This window comes from Mastomys coucha, unplaced genomic scaffold (assembly GCF_008632895.1).
Source record: "Mastomys coucha isolate ucsf_1 unplaced genomic scaffold, UCSF_Mcou_1 pScaffold1, whole genome shotgun sequence".
Taxonomy (NCBI): domain Eukaryota; kingdom Metazoa; phylum Chordata; class Mammalia; order Rodentia; family Muridae; genus Mastomys; species Mastomys coucha.
In genome coordinates, this window is record NW_022196891.1 from 19,233,888 (window position 1) to 19,245,537 (window position 11,650).

The 11,650-nt window shown below is 39.6% G+C and overlaps 1 pseudogene; it reads right to left on the bottom strand.

The window, feature by feature from the left end:
* Nucleotides 1-10,284: 10,284 nt before the first annotated feature.
* Nucleotides 10,285-11,650, bottom strand: part of LOC116069614 — a 4,206-nt pseudogene continuing 2,840 nt past the window's right edge.

The window sequence follows — 11,650 nt, forward strand, 5'->3', positions numbered from 1 at the left end:
GTGCCTACTTCCGCTGTTAACTCCTAGTGGACAACTGTTTGCGCATGTGCATGGAGTGAAAAGGACGCATGTCAGGGCCCATCCCGTGGCATTACGTAGGGTAATGAGCGAACAGCCAATCATGAGCAGACACGCCACGCTGTGGGCAGATACGCTGCACTGTGGTGTATATAAGCAGTGTGGATTTTGGGCTTGACCCCTTTTTCCCTATGGATGGAGACAATAAACAGTTGCTGCAGAAGGAACCTAATGTTCGCGTGTCTTCTTCCTGGCGAGAAGACTGCGCGGGCTACAGAAGACATAGGACAACTCTGACCTAGATCTCCTTCTGGTCCATTCGAAGCATCATTTCCACTTCTGTTTCTTCCTTTCAATTCACTCATACACTCCTCCTTTTTCTCTTTCAAGTTTATGGCCCCTTTGTTTGTTAAGTGTAGTTTCATGCATGTATATGTATGTATATACATATATTGCTAAATATAACCTGCTCAGTCCGTAGTATGTTGTGTATATTTTCAGGGCTGACCATTTGAGTTAAATAACCAATTGTGCTTTTTTCCTGAGAAGTGTATTATAGAAAGTTTTGCCTAATGCTTCTTGTATTATCATGTTAAATTTTTTGTTCTCCAAACTGCTTATAAGCTTACAAGACTGTCTATATATATGTGAGATACTGAAAAATCATGCCCCTAGTTGGTTTTGATTGGTAAATAAAGATGTTGGCAGCCAATGGGTGGGCAGACAGGGGTAGGACAGGGAGGAAGGAGGAGGAGAGGGACATTGTCCTGCCAAGAGAAGGAGAAGGAGATGAGAAACACTATAAGAAGAGAGAAGAGTACAGGTTAGAGAGGTATGGCTATCATGTGAAGGAGGTGGGAGAGTATACCCAAAGCACAGCTCAGTTGGGCAGTCCTCTAGGTCTAGACCTGCCTAGATAGAATAAAGAGTTTAGTAAGTAATCATTTGGGTGGGAGGTGGACTAAACATATGAAAGTGGCCCAGCTAGTGTGCTGATTAAGGTATATCAAAGTATAAAAGCTGTGTGTGCCTTTCATTCATTGAGGTGGATAGCAAGAATGCACTGCCAGAATTTATTAATTATTTATTTAATTCTCTAACTACTTCTTCCACTTCCTGCATTCTTTAGTTACCTGTAGTTCTCTTGCAGGGTTGAGGTTCCTCGTCTTTCCCCATCTACTTTGGGATGTCTGTCACTGTTGTACAACTCCTATCTGGTTAGCCGTGTTGTTGAGTTTTCATGGGTGTAGCTTCTGACTTTATCAGGAGGCACACTCTCACAGCAATCATTGTGGTCCACTGGCTTTTATAATCTTCCCACTGTCCTCTTCTGCAATGTTCTCAGGGCTTTAGGTAAAGGACTGTTTGCAGATGAACCCATTGGGTCTGGGCTCTACAACTCCAAATTTTAATTGGTTGTGTGTTTTTGTTTGTTTATTCTGTAATAGTCTTTGTTGCAAAGGGATGTTTCCTTGGTGAACAGTAAAGATGATACTTATCTGTGCGTTTAAATGCGAATGGTTTATTAGTGTGTCATTAGAGATTATGCTAGCTTAGTAAAATATTTGGATTTTGTTTTTGTTTTGTTTTGGTTTTGTTTGTATTTTGTTTATTTGTTTGTTTTTGTCAAGGACCATCCTCAGTTTGGAGAGGGGTTATGAGAAAGAGGTATTTGAAAGTGGTAAAACAGAACATGGGTCCGTGTTGACAGCCTGTGTTCTACTTGACATGGATCCCTAGACAGCTCTGTGTAGATAGCTCTTGGCCCGACAGGCTGCTTGAGGCAGCTCTCTGTTGAGACAGCTCTCTCTGCTTGAAAAAATTTTTTTAGCTCAGCTCTTGATAGCTCCCAGACTTTCTGACCAAAGTCAGAAAAGCTGCTCTGAAAAACAATTCTTGGATTTTCTAGAAAACAAAACAAAACTCTGAAAGAGCTGTGTTCACTCTCCAAGTAGTTCTCTCTCAGTGACTGCTAGGAAAAACTCTAAAAGAGCTGTGTTAGTTGTCCAAAGAATTCTTGTGATTTTTTTTTTTTTGACCAAGGTCAGAAATCCTGTTAGAAAAGATTCTAAAAGAGCTACAAAAATTGTTAAAAAAAAAAAAAAAAGGTTCATGCTCCATGGATTTTCCAAACAAAATCAGAAATCTTGATAGAAAAAAAATCTAGCCAGGCAGTGGTGGCTTTAGTGGTAGACGCCTTTAATCCCAGCACTTGGGAGGCAGAGGCAGGTGGATTTCTGAGTTCCAGGCCAGCCTGGTCTACAGAGTGAGTTCCAGGACAGCCAGGATTACACAGATAATCCCTGTCTCGAAAAACAATAACAAAAAAAAAAAAGAAAGAAAGAAAGAAAGAAAGAAAAAGTAATCTAAAACAGCAGTATTCATTCCCCAGAGATTTTCAGACAGCTCAGCTCTTGCTAGAAAAAAGTTCCCCCCAAAAAACAAAAAACAAAAACAAAACACCAACAAAAAGAACTGCTATTGCTTTCTGCTAGGTCATCACATGCAGACCAGAAGCCCAGTCTCTTTAATTACATATCAATTCACTCATTTAATCCAGATACCCCTTGACCATCCCACAAATCAGCATTCCAAGACTTTACTTAGCCTGTGGGATCCTGTGCTGAGATTATCATTATGACCTAAAGTTTCTCTGTCCTAGGCTGAACTTGAACTCAGGAGTCTGCCTTTCTTTGTATCTTCCTGCCTTTTTTTATCGTTCTGACAATCTGGCTTATAGTGAAACTGCCTCTGTTCTTTTATATCTGTGAAGTTCCTTATACAACTCGTATTGTACCCTTATATTTTATGCAGTTGAGAAATTATATTTCTGAACTCTCAGAAGTATATAATTTTTCAGAGTATATAATTTTCCATAGCCTTAAGGGCTGTCCTGAAGGCTATAGCATTCTACCATTTGGCTGAGACATTAGACATACCTTTGCCTCCTGGACTCGATTCATGCTCTCTGATTATTATGGAGTCCTTAATCTTGGCAAAAAGGACATTCCTCAAAGGAGCATGAAAGTATGTATATAACTCTACAAACAAGCTTTGTGCACTCAGCAGCCATCAACACTCATGGAGGCCCACTCCCTGCTGGCTCTGTTCATTACCAGGCCAAGATGGACTTGGCATTGTTTTCTCTTTCCTTTTTTTTTTTTTTAAAGCTAATACAATGATTCCTTTTCTTCCCACTAGAAGCCCTTACTGTATTTTACCTTTCTCCCTTCTGTATTTAACTTTTTTCCCCACCCTAATTAAAGCTCACCAGGGGCTGGAGAGATGGTTCAGGAGTTAAGAGTATAGGCTGCTCTTGCAGAGGTTCAGAGTTCAATTCCTAGCAACCAGACAGTGGCTCACAACCATCTATAATGGGGTCTAATATCCTCTTCTGGCATACAGGTGTACATACAGATAGAGCACTCATATACATTAAATAAATAAAATCTAAAAAAATAAAAATAAATAAAACCAAACAAATGAAAGCATACCCTTCCCCAGATAGTACTACAGTATCCTATTTTCCTCCCTCAATTTTCCTTCATTTCTCTACCCTGAAAATGGACTCGACCACTTGCTGTAAGTTATGTTGTCACATCTAAATATTTGAAGCTAGGAGCCTCAGATGAGAGGGAATATGTGACCTTTGTGTTTCTGAGACTGGGGTACCTTACTCAATATGCCCTTTCTAGTTCCATCAACAAACCTGTGAAGTATGTGATTTAATTTTTCTTTATGGCTAGATAGTATTCCACAGTGTTCCAAAATTTTTGTATCCGTTCTTTGGTTGTAGGACATTTCCTACGTCTTGTGAATACAGTAGCAATGAGCATGACTGAGCAGGTTTATGTGGAATAGAGTGTCAAGTTCTGTGGTCATATACCAAGGAGTGGTAGAGCAAGGTCATATGGAAGACTTATTTTTAAGTCTTTGGAGAACTACCCATATTGATTAACATAATAACTTCACAACTTCAAAATCCTAATCACAGGGAATGATGATTTCCTGCTACCTTTCTGCATCCAGCATTTGTTGTTAGTTGTTTTGTTCTTTGTCATCTTGGCTGGGTAAAATGTAATAACAAAGTTGTTTTGATTTGCATTTCCCAATTGCTAGGAACAAAATAACATTGTTTTTAAATTTCTTTTTTAATTGGTTATTTTACTTATTTAAATTTCAAATGTTATTGCCCCCCTTCCTGGTTTCCCCTTCATAAGCCCCCTATTCCATCCCTATCCACCCTGCTTCTATGAGGGTGCTCCCGCACCCACTCACCCATTCACTCCTGACTCATTTCTCTACCATGTCCCTACAGCAGGGCATCTAGCCTTCACAGGACCAAGAGCCTCCTGCCCCATTAATGCAAAATAAGGCAATCCTCTGCTTCATATGCAGCTGGAGCCATTGGTCCCTCCATGTGTACTCTTTGGTTGGTAGTTTAGTCCTTGGAAGCTCTGGGGTATCTGGTTGGTTGATGTTGATCCAGTTGCAAACTTCTTCAGCTCCTTCAATCTTTCCCCTGTCTCCTTCATTGGGGTCCCTGTGCTCAGTCAGATGGCTGGCTTTTTTTCCCATCTGGGAATTGTCTGTTTAGATTCCATGCCCAGTTTTCTTTTCTCTTTTCTTTTCTTTTCTTTTCTTTTCTTTTTTCTTTTCTCTTCTTTCTCTTCTCTTCTTTTCTTTCTGCCTTTCTGTCTTTCTTTTTTCAAATTGTTTTATTTCATTTTTTTACGGTCCAGTTGTTACCCCTACCAACCACATCCTACTCCTCTTCCCTCTGTCTTGAAGAGGATGTTCCTTCTCTCCCCTCCCCAGCCCCCCATCCCCTTCAGGCCTCCCCACTCCCTGGGGCCTCAAGTCTCTTGAGAGTTAGGCAGTCTTCTCTCACTGAGGTCAGACCAGGCAGTCCTCTGATGTCTATGTGTTGGGGGCCTTATACAAGCTAGTGTATGCTGCCTGGTTGGTATCTCAGTGTCTGAAAGATGTCAGGGGTCCAGATTAGTTGAGATTGCTGGTCTTTCTGAAAGACGGGGAGATTTAGAAAATTGGGAAAAAGCATGCTAATGAAAAGGGAAATGTATTAGTAGAAATGTATGTATACTGTATAACCTCTACTTAAAGGACATAGAAGGTCTCTGTAACGAGCCAAGAATGTAGACTAGCCAATTTCAGAAACCTGTTGACCACAAAGGCTCCCCTTAGTTAGGTCCAAGAACAAAAAGCAGGATATGAGCCATGTGAGTGATTCTAGGGAACGGTTAGCCATAAAGTGAATAACATTGACCAGACCACATTCTTGTGCATAATGAGTATGTAGGACGTTTTCCTTATGACCCTGACTCAAATAGGGGCTGGGTCTCTTTAGAATTTTCTACTGTTCTCTTGTTATGTTTCCTTAGTAACCCCTTCACCTCCCTAGTTTGTGGTTTTTCCCTTTAAATACCCCCTACTCCTCATGCTTGTGGTCGAACTCCTCTGGCCTGCCAGGCTACGTGTTCGACCCCAGATCTGGCTTATCCCCAATAAACCTCGTGCGCTTGCAGCAAGATCGGTCTCTCATGAGTTATTGGGTGGTCGTGTCATCCTGAGACTTGAGTGATGCTCTCCCTAGCTCTGGGGGTCTTTTATTTCTTTGGGGTCTCCTGCCACCTCAGGTTCTTCTAGTTTTTCCCTAATTCAACCACAGGGTTCCCTGACTTAAGTACATTAGTTTGGTGTAACTATCTGTATCTGTCTCAGTCAGCTGTTGTTAGGCTTCTGGGATGACAGCTATGTTAGGCCCCTGTCTGTAAGCACATCATAACATCAGTAATAGTGGTAGGCCTTGGATCCTCCCCTTCAGATGGATCCCAAGTTGGCTAAAGATTTATTTATTTATTTATTTGCTTATTTATTTATTTATGTTATTTATATGAGTACACTGTAGCTGTCTTCAGGCACATCAGGGATATCAGATACCATTACAGATGGTTGTGAGCCACCGTGTGGTTGCTGGGAATTGAATTCGGGACCTCTGGAAGAGTAGTCAGTGCCCTTAACCACTGAGTCATCTCTCTCTAGCCCCCATGCCCAGTTTTCAAATGGGTCACTAATTTTTTTTGTTCTCTCTATATTATGGATACTAATGCTCTGTCAGATGTGTAACTGGTAAAGATTCTTGATTCTTTTCATTCTGGTGGCTTTGTTTTAACCTCATTGATTATTTCTTTAGCTATGAAGAAATTTCTTAATGTTATAAAGTCCTACTTGTCGATTGTTGGCCTTTATTCTAGTGAAAAGGAGTCCTATTGAGAAAAGTATTTTCTTATACATATATCATATAGGATACTGACAATTTTTTCTTCTAGACATTTCTGTAGATTTAATCCATTTGGAGTTAGTTTTTGTGCAATGTTATATATATAGGTCTAATTTCATTCTTTTACATGTAGATATTCAGTTTTTTAAGCACCACTTGTTAAACATGCTTTCTTTTCTCCAGCCTATATTTTCAAAATAGTTGTCAAATATCAGAAGGTTGAATTTACATATATTTGTGTTTAGGTCATCAATTTTGTTCTATTGCTCCACAATTCTGTTTTTATGCTAGGGCCATATTGTTTTAAGAATTATAGCTCTGTAATTTTAATTTATCTTTTTTATTCAAAGAAACTTTATTTAATGATAGGCATAAATCAACATGAATTATTAGAGAAACCAGCTAATTTTCTTGTGAAGAAGTTTTTATAAGATGTAAATTTTTCCAAAATTAACCTATAAATTCAGTGCAAAACAATCAAATTAAAAACTTTTTGTTTATTTTTGAGATTGTAATTTGATTATAAATTTTCTCCTTTCCCTTTTTCCTTCCCATAAAATCCTCCACAATCTCCTTAACATTTATAACTTTTTTTTCATTATTATTATATGCTTATCTGTATTTGTATATGCATACATACATTTCTAAATATAATTTGTTCAGTTCATATAATGTGACTTGCAGTTATGTTTTCAGGTTGACTGTTTAGCACTGGACAACCATTTGGTATGTTCCTCCCTGGGGATGACCATTTTTCAGGCTCCCATCTTTCCCTGGTTGTTTATAATTCTTTATGTATAGTTGAGACCTGTGAGATTTTCCCCATCTAGTTTGGTATGTTTATTGATGTTATCTTTGTTCAGCTCACATTTGGGTAGCTATGTTGGTAAAATGATCCAAGCACTGCTTTTGATGTTACTAGGGGACATAATCTCATAGCAAACTCCCTGATCCTCAGGCTTTTACAATCTTTCTGCCGCCTCATATACAATGTTTCCTGAGCCTTTGGTGCTAGAGTAATTTGTAGGTATATGTATTGTAATTTGGCTCAAAAACACACTTCCATTCACTATGGGCTTAAAAAATATTTAGATATAAGTCTAACCAAAGGAAATGAAAGACTTCTACAATGAAGAATTAAAACCTCAGAAGAAAGAGATAGAGAAAATTGCTAGATAACATAAAGACATTCCATGCACATGGATTGGTAGAATCCGTACTATGAAATTTTAATAAAAATCTTTTTATGTATTCAGTGGAATCCAGTCAAAATTCTCATCTCAGTTTTTATAGAAATAGAAAAAAGATTAAAAAAAACTTTAAAATTCATATGGAACCACAAAGACCCCAGATATTCAAAATAATACAGAACAAAAGAGCAGTACCAGAGGGATTGATTGTCTCATATCTTAATAGACAGACCACAGTAGAAAACAACAAGAAATCAAAACCCAATACAACACCCCCCACAACCATACCAAACTAAACCAGTCTAAACCAACCAACTAATGAAAAAATAAACAAACCACACAAAGTCAAACCACACTCCAAAAGCAAACAAATAAATAAATAAATAAAAAAACAGAAAAACACACACCTCTATCCACCAAATTGTAACCCAATTAAAAAAAACAAACAACAACAACAACAACAACAAAAGACAGAATAAAAAAAAAAACCCAAACCTGTGGAGTTCATTATGTGTTAGTCAACTACTCATGAACCTGAAATGTATTCTGGAATGCTTGATATAGTCAATGTCTACTGGAGAAAACTGATTTTCTCCTTTCTAGCAGTTATAAGTGACAGTTAAGTTGTTAACCTTTATCCTAGTGGATAAGTGTTCATTCATTCAATCATTCATTCATTCATTCATTCATTCATATTTTTTTAAAAAATATATAGTAAAATAAAAATGTAATAAGATTTAAAGAAAACCTATCACATCAAAGTTGGACAAAATAAACCAACATAAGGAAAAGGGCTCAAGAGCAGGGACAGAAATCACAGATTCTCTTGTTCCCACACTCAGGAGTCCCATAAAAACACTAAACTAGAAGTCATAATACACCTCCAGAGGACATGGTGTAGAGCTCTGTAGGCCCCATGCATGCTGTCTCAGTCTCTGAATTGATATGAACTTTGCTCATACTGCTTTAGTGGGACTTGATTTTTTGGGTTTCCCCATGTCCTCTGGCTCTGAAACTCTCTCCACATCTTCTTCTGTGAGGTTCTCTGATCTCTGAGGGAAGGGATTGATAAAGGCCTCCCATTTAGGACTGAGTGTTCCAAGGTCTCTCCCTCTCAGTGTAATGTCTGGTTGTAGGTCTTTGTATTTGCTCCCATCTGGTACAGGAGAAAGCACTGGTTTATGAGTATAGCAGAATATTTTCAGGAGTCATTTTATTTATTTACTGCAGATCTGTATTATTTACTTTTATCCTAAGTCCCTGAGCTATCTAGTCCCAGGTTGTTGCTCACTCAACCAGTGTTGGGTATGTGTACCTCCTGGAGTGAGCTTTAAGCCATCCCAGTTATTAATTGGTTATTCCTACAAGTTTTGTGTCACCATTTGTCCTAACATATTTTGCAGGCAGGACAACATTGTAGACAAAGGGTTTGTATTGAACTTGGTATGTACATTTCTCTTTTGAGAACCTGTAGAGTACATTCCCTTACCAATGGTTCTAGAACATAGGCCTGAAGGCAATGGATCAACATCTCCATGTTCAATGAGTTTTGTAGGTATTATCTTCAGCAATGACACATTTCTGTCAGTTTGGGAAAAGCAGCCTGTAGTCTTTGCAAAGATTTGTTTTGTGCCCCAGGATATAGTCTATTTTAGAAGAGCTTCCATGCGCTGCTTGAAGGGGGTGAATTTTTTTGGGGGGAGGGGTTGTGGAATATTCTATAGGTATCTGTTAAATCCATTTGATGTATGATATCAACTAATTCTGGTATTTCTCTGATTAGTTTTTAATGCAGATAGTATGTCTATTGGAGAAAGTCAGGTATTGAGGTCATCTAATATTAATCTATTAATTGATCAGTTTTAATAGATGTCCTCAAACTAAGTTGTACATTTACACACCCCTAAATACCCACACACACAGTTGGGCATACCAGAATTTCTGACTATATGTTTAGGACAGTAAACACTTCCTGGTTAAACAATCCTTTATAGGGTGAATTGTGCTCTTTTAGCTCTTCTTAGTGGCTTTAGTGTAATGTCTATTTTGTCAGATATTAGGATAAAACTGTCTGCTTGTTCCTGGTCCCATTTGAAACAATACTTTTATCCTTCCCTTTATTCACATGTGAAGATATGATATATTTTTGTAGACAACAGATAGGTGAATTTTGTTTCTTAATCCCGTGACTTTTGATTGGAGAATTGAAGACGCCATTAGTCTTAAAATTATTGTTGCAATATTTATGATACTGTAATCATTGTGTTGGCGACCTTTGGTGTTATTTGTGTTCTGGGAAGTTTCTTAATGTTTCCATTGCTGTTAAGAGACACCATGGCCAAGAAAATTCTTTAAAATTACACATTTCAACATTTATTTGTGGCTGACTTACAGTTTCCTAGGCTCAGTCATTTATCAGCATCCAGGAGACATGATGCTGGAGAAGGAGCTGAGAGTTCTACATCTTGATTTGAGGGACAGCCAGAAGGAGACAGTCTCCCACAGGTTGCCACAAGGAGGGTCTCTTCAGCACTGAGTGCAGCCTGAGCATAGAAGGAGACATCAAAGCCCATCTAAGCCCACAGTGATACACTTCCTTCAACAAGGCCACAACAACTGCAACAAGGCCATAATTTTTTTGACCAAATAACCTTAAGCTTTATTTAAATAACCTCCAGTAAGAACACAGCAGACAATCAACCATACCCTACCCCATTCACTTCACTAGGAGGTGTGTCGACTGCTTCTCAATGAAAGCAGCCATTGGCCTCTGCCCTAGTCAGCTGTTGGAGTTTGGGCATCTACAGTGGAGCAGAGGTTCTTGATAGTCTCATCCACAGACATAGTAAGGTATGCACCCTCAGAAGCTGCTGTCAGAGCGCTGATGAGCACCATGCTGGCTCCCAAACAAATGCCTAGAAGTTGTCAGCAATGTCCTCATTGTTGATGTCCCCATACTACATGCTCCCCATGCATGTTGAGCCCCCATCATGTTGAGGATATTTGTAGCATCAAAGCCAGCATTGTCACATAGATGCCATGGAATAATCCACAGGGCCTTGGCATATGCCCCAATCAACAGCTGCTGTTTCCCTGGAATAGTCCTTTAGTAATCCCGTAGGTATACAGAAAAGTCCATCTCAATGACTCTACCACCAGCCACGACAGAGTCATACTTGACGGCCCTGCTCACAATCATGATGACATCGTGTAGGGACCTTTCTGTCTCCTCAATAAACTGCTCAGCTCCATCAAGGAGGATGATGCTACATTTCTTGGCCTTAGGGCAGCCAGTGAAGAAATTGTCCCTAACTCATCCAATTTGAGTCTCTTTAAACACCTGGCAGTTGCCCAGGACATCTGGAACCAGAGCTTTCACACTGGTCTGGATTAAGGCTCCACAAGCCATCAGCATTCTTTTCAGATCCTCCTCAGGCGTCAGCCAGCACGGAACAAGTCTCTATCAGGAAAGTACTAGGTAGCCATGACCCCAATAGGGGGTTTAGACAAGATGACTTTAGCTCTAGATTGATGGATCTTCTCTAACTCGTCATAGAGAATGTTCCACTTGGTATCAACAATTGCCTGGTATTCCTTCATTGTGTAGACTCTGATTTCAGCATTATCTTTCTCTACTTCCAGCTCAAGCTTAACATTTAAGAGGGCAATCTTGGGGTTCTTATACTTCTCGGGCTGCATTTCAAACCCAGCGTAAGGGAAAGTCTTCTTGAAAAAACATTAGCCACCAGCTGAGGACTCCTCTAGGGCACCACCCTGTACCTTCGGGATGCCAAACATTTTAAGCTGCAACAACTCATCAAGCATCGTCACAGCATCAAGCACCATCTTGGTGAAGAAGACCTTCTGCCGGGAGATCAGAATGGAGCTCAGGGCTGTCACTGCAGATTTCTCTAGCACCTTTCTCTGTTCTACTTTGTAGCCCGCGTGGTCCTCTCGCCGGGAAGAAGACACACGGACACTAGGTTCCTTCTGCAGCAACTGTTTATTTGTCTCCATCCATAGTGAAAAAGGGTTGAACCCAAAATCCGCACTGCTTATATACACCACAGTGTGCATATCTGCCCACAGCGTGGTGTGTCTGCTCATGATTGGCTGTTCGCTCATTACCCTACGTAATGCC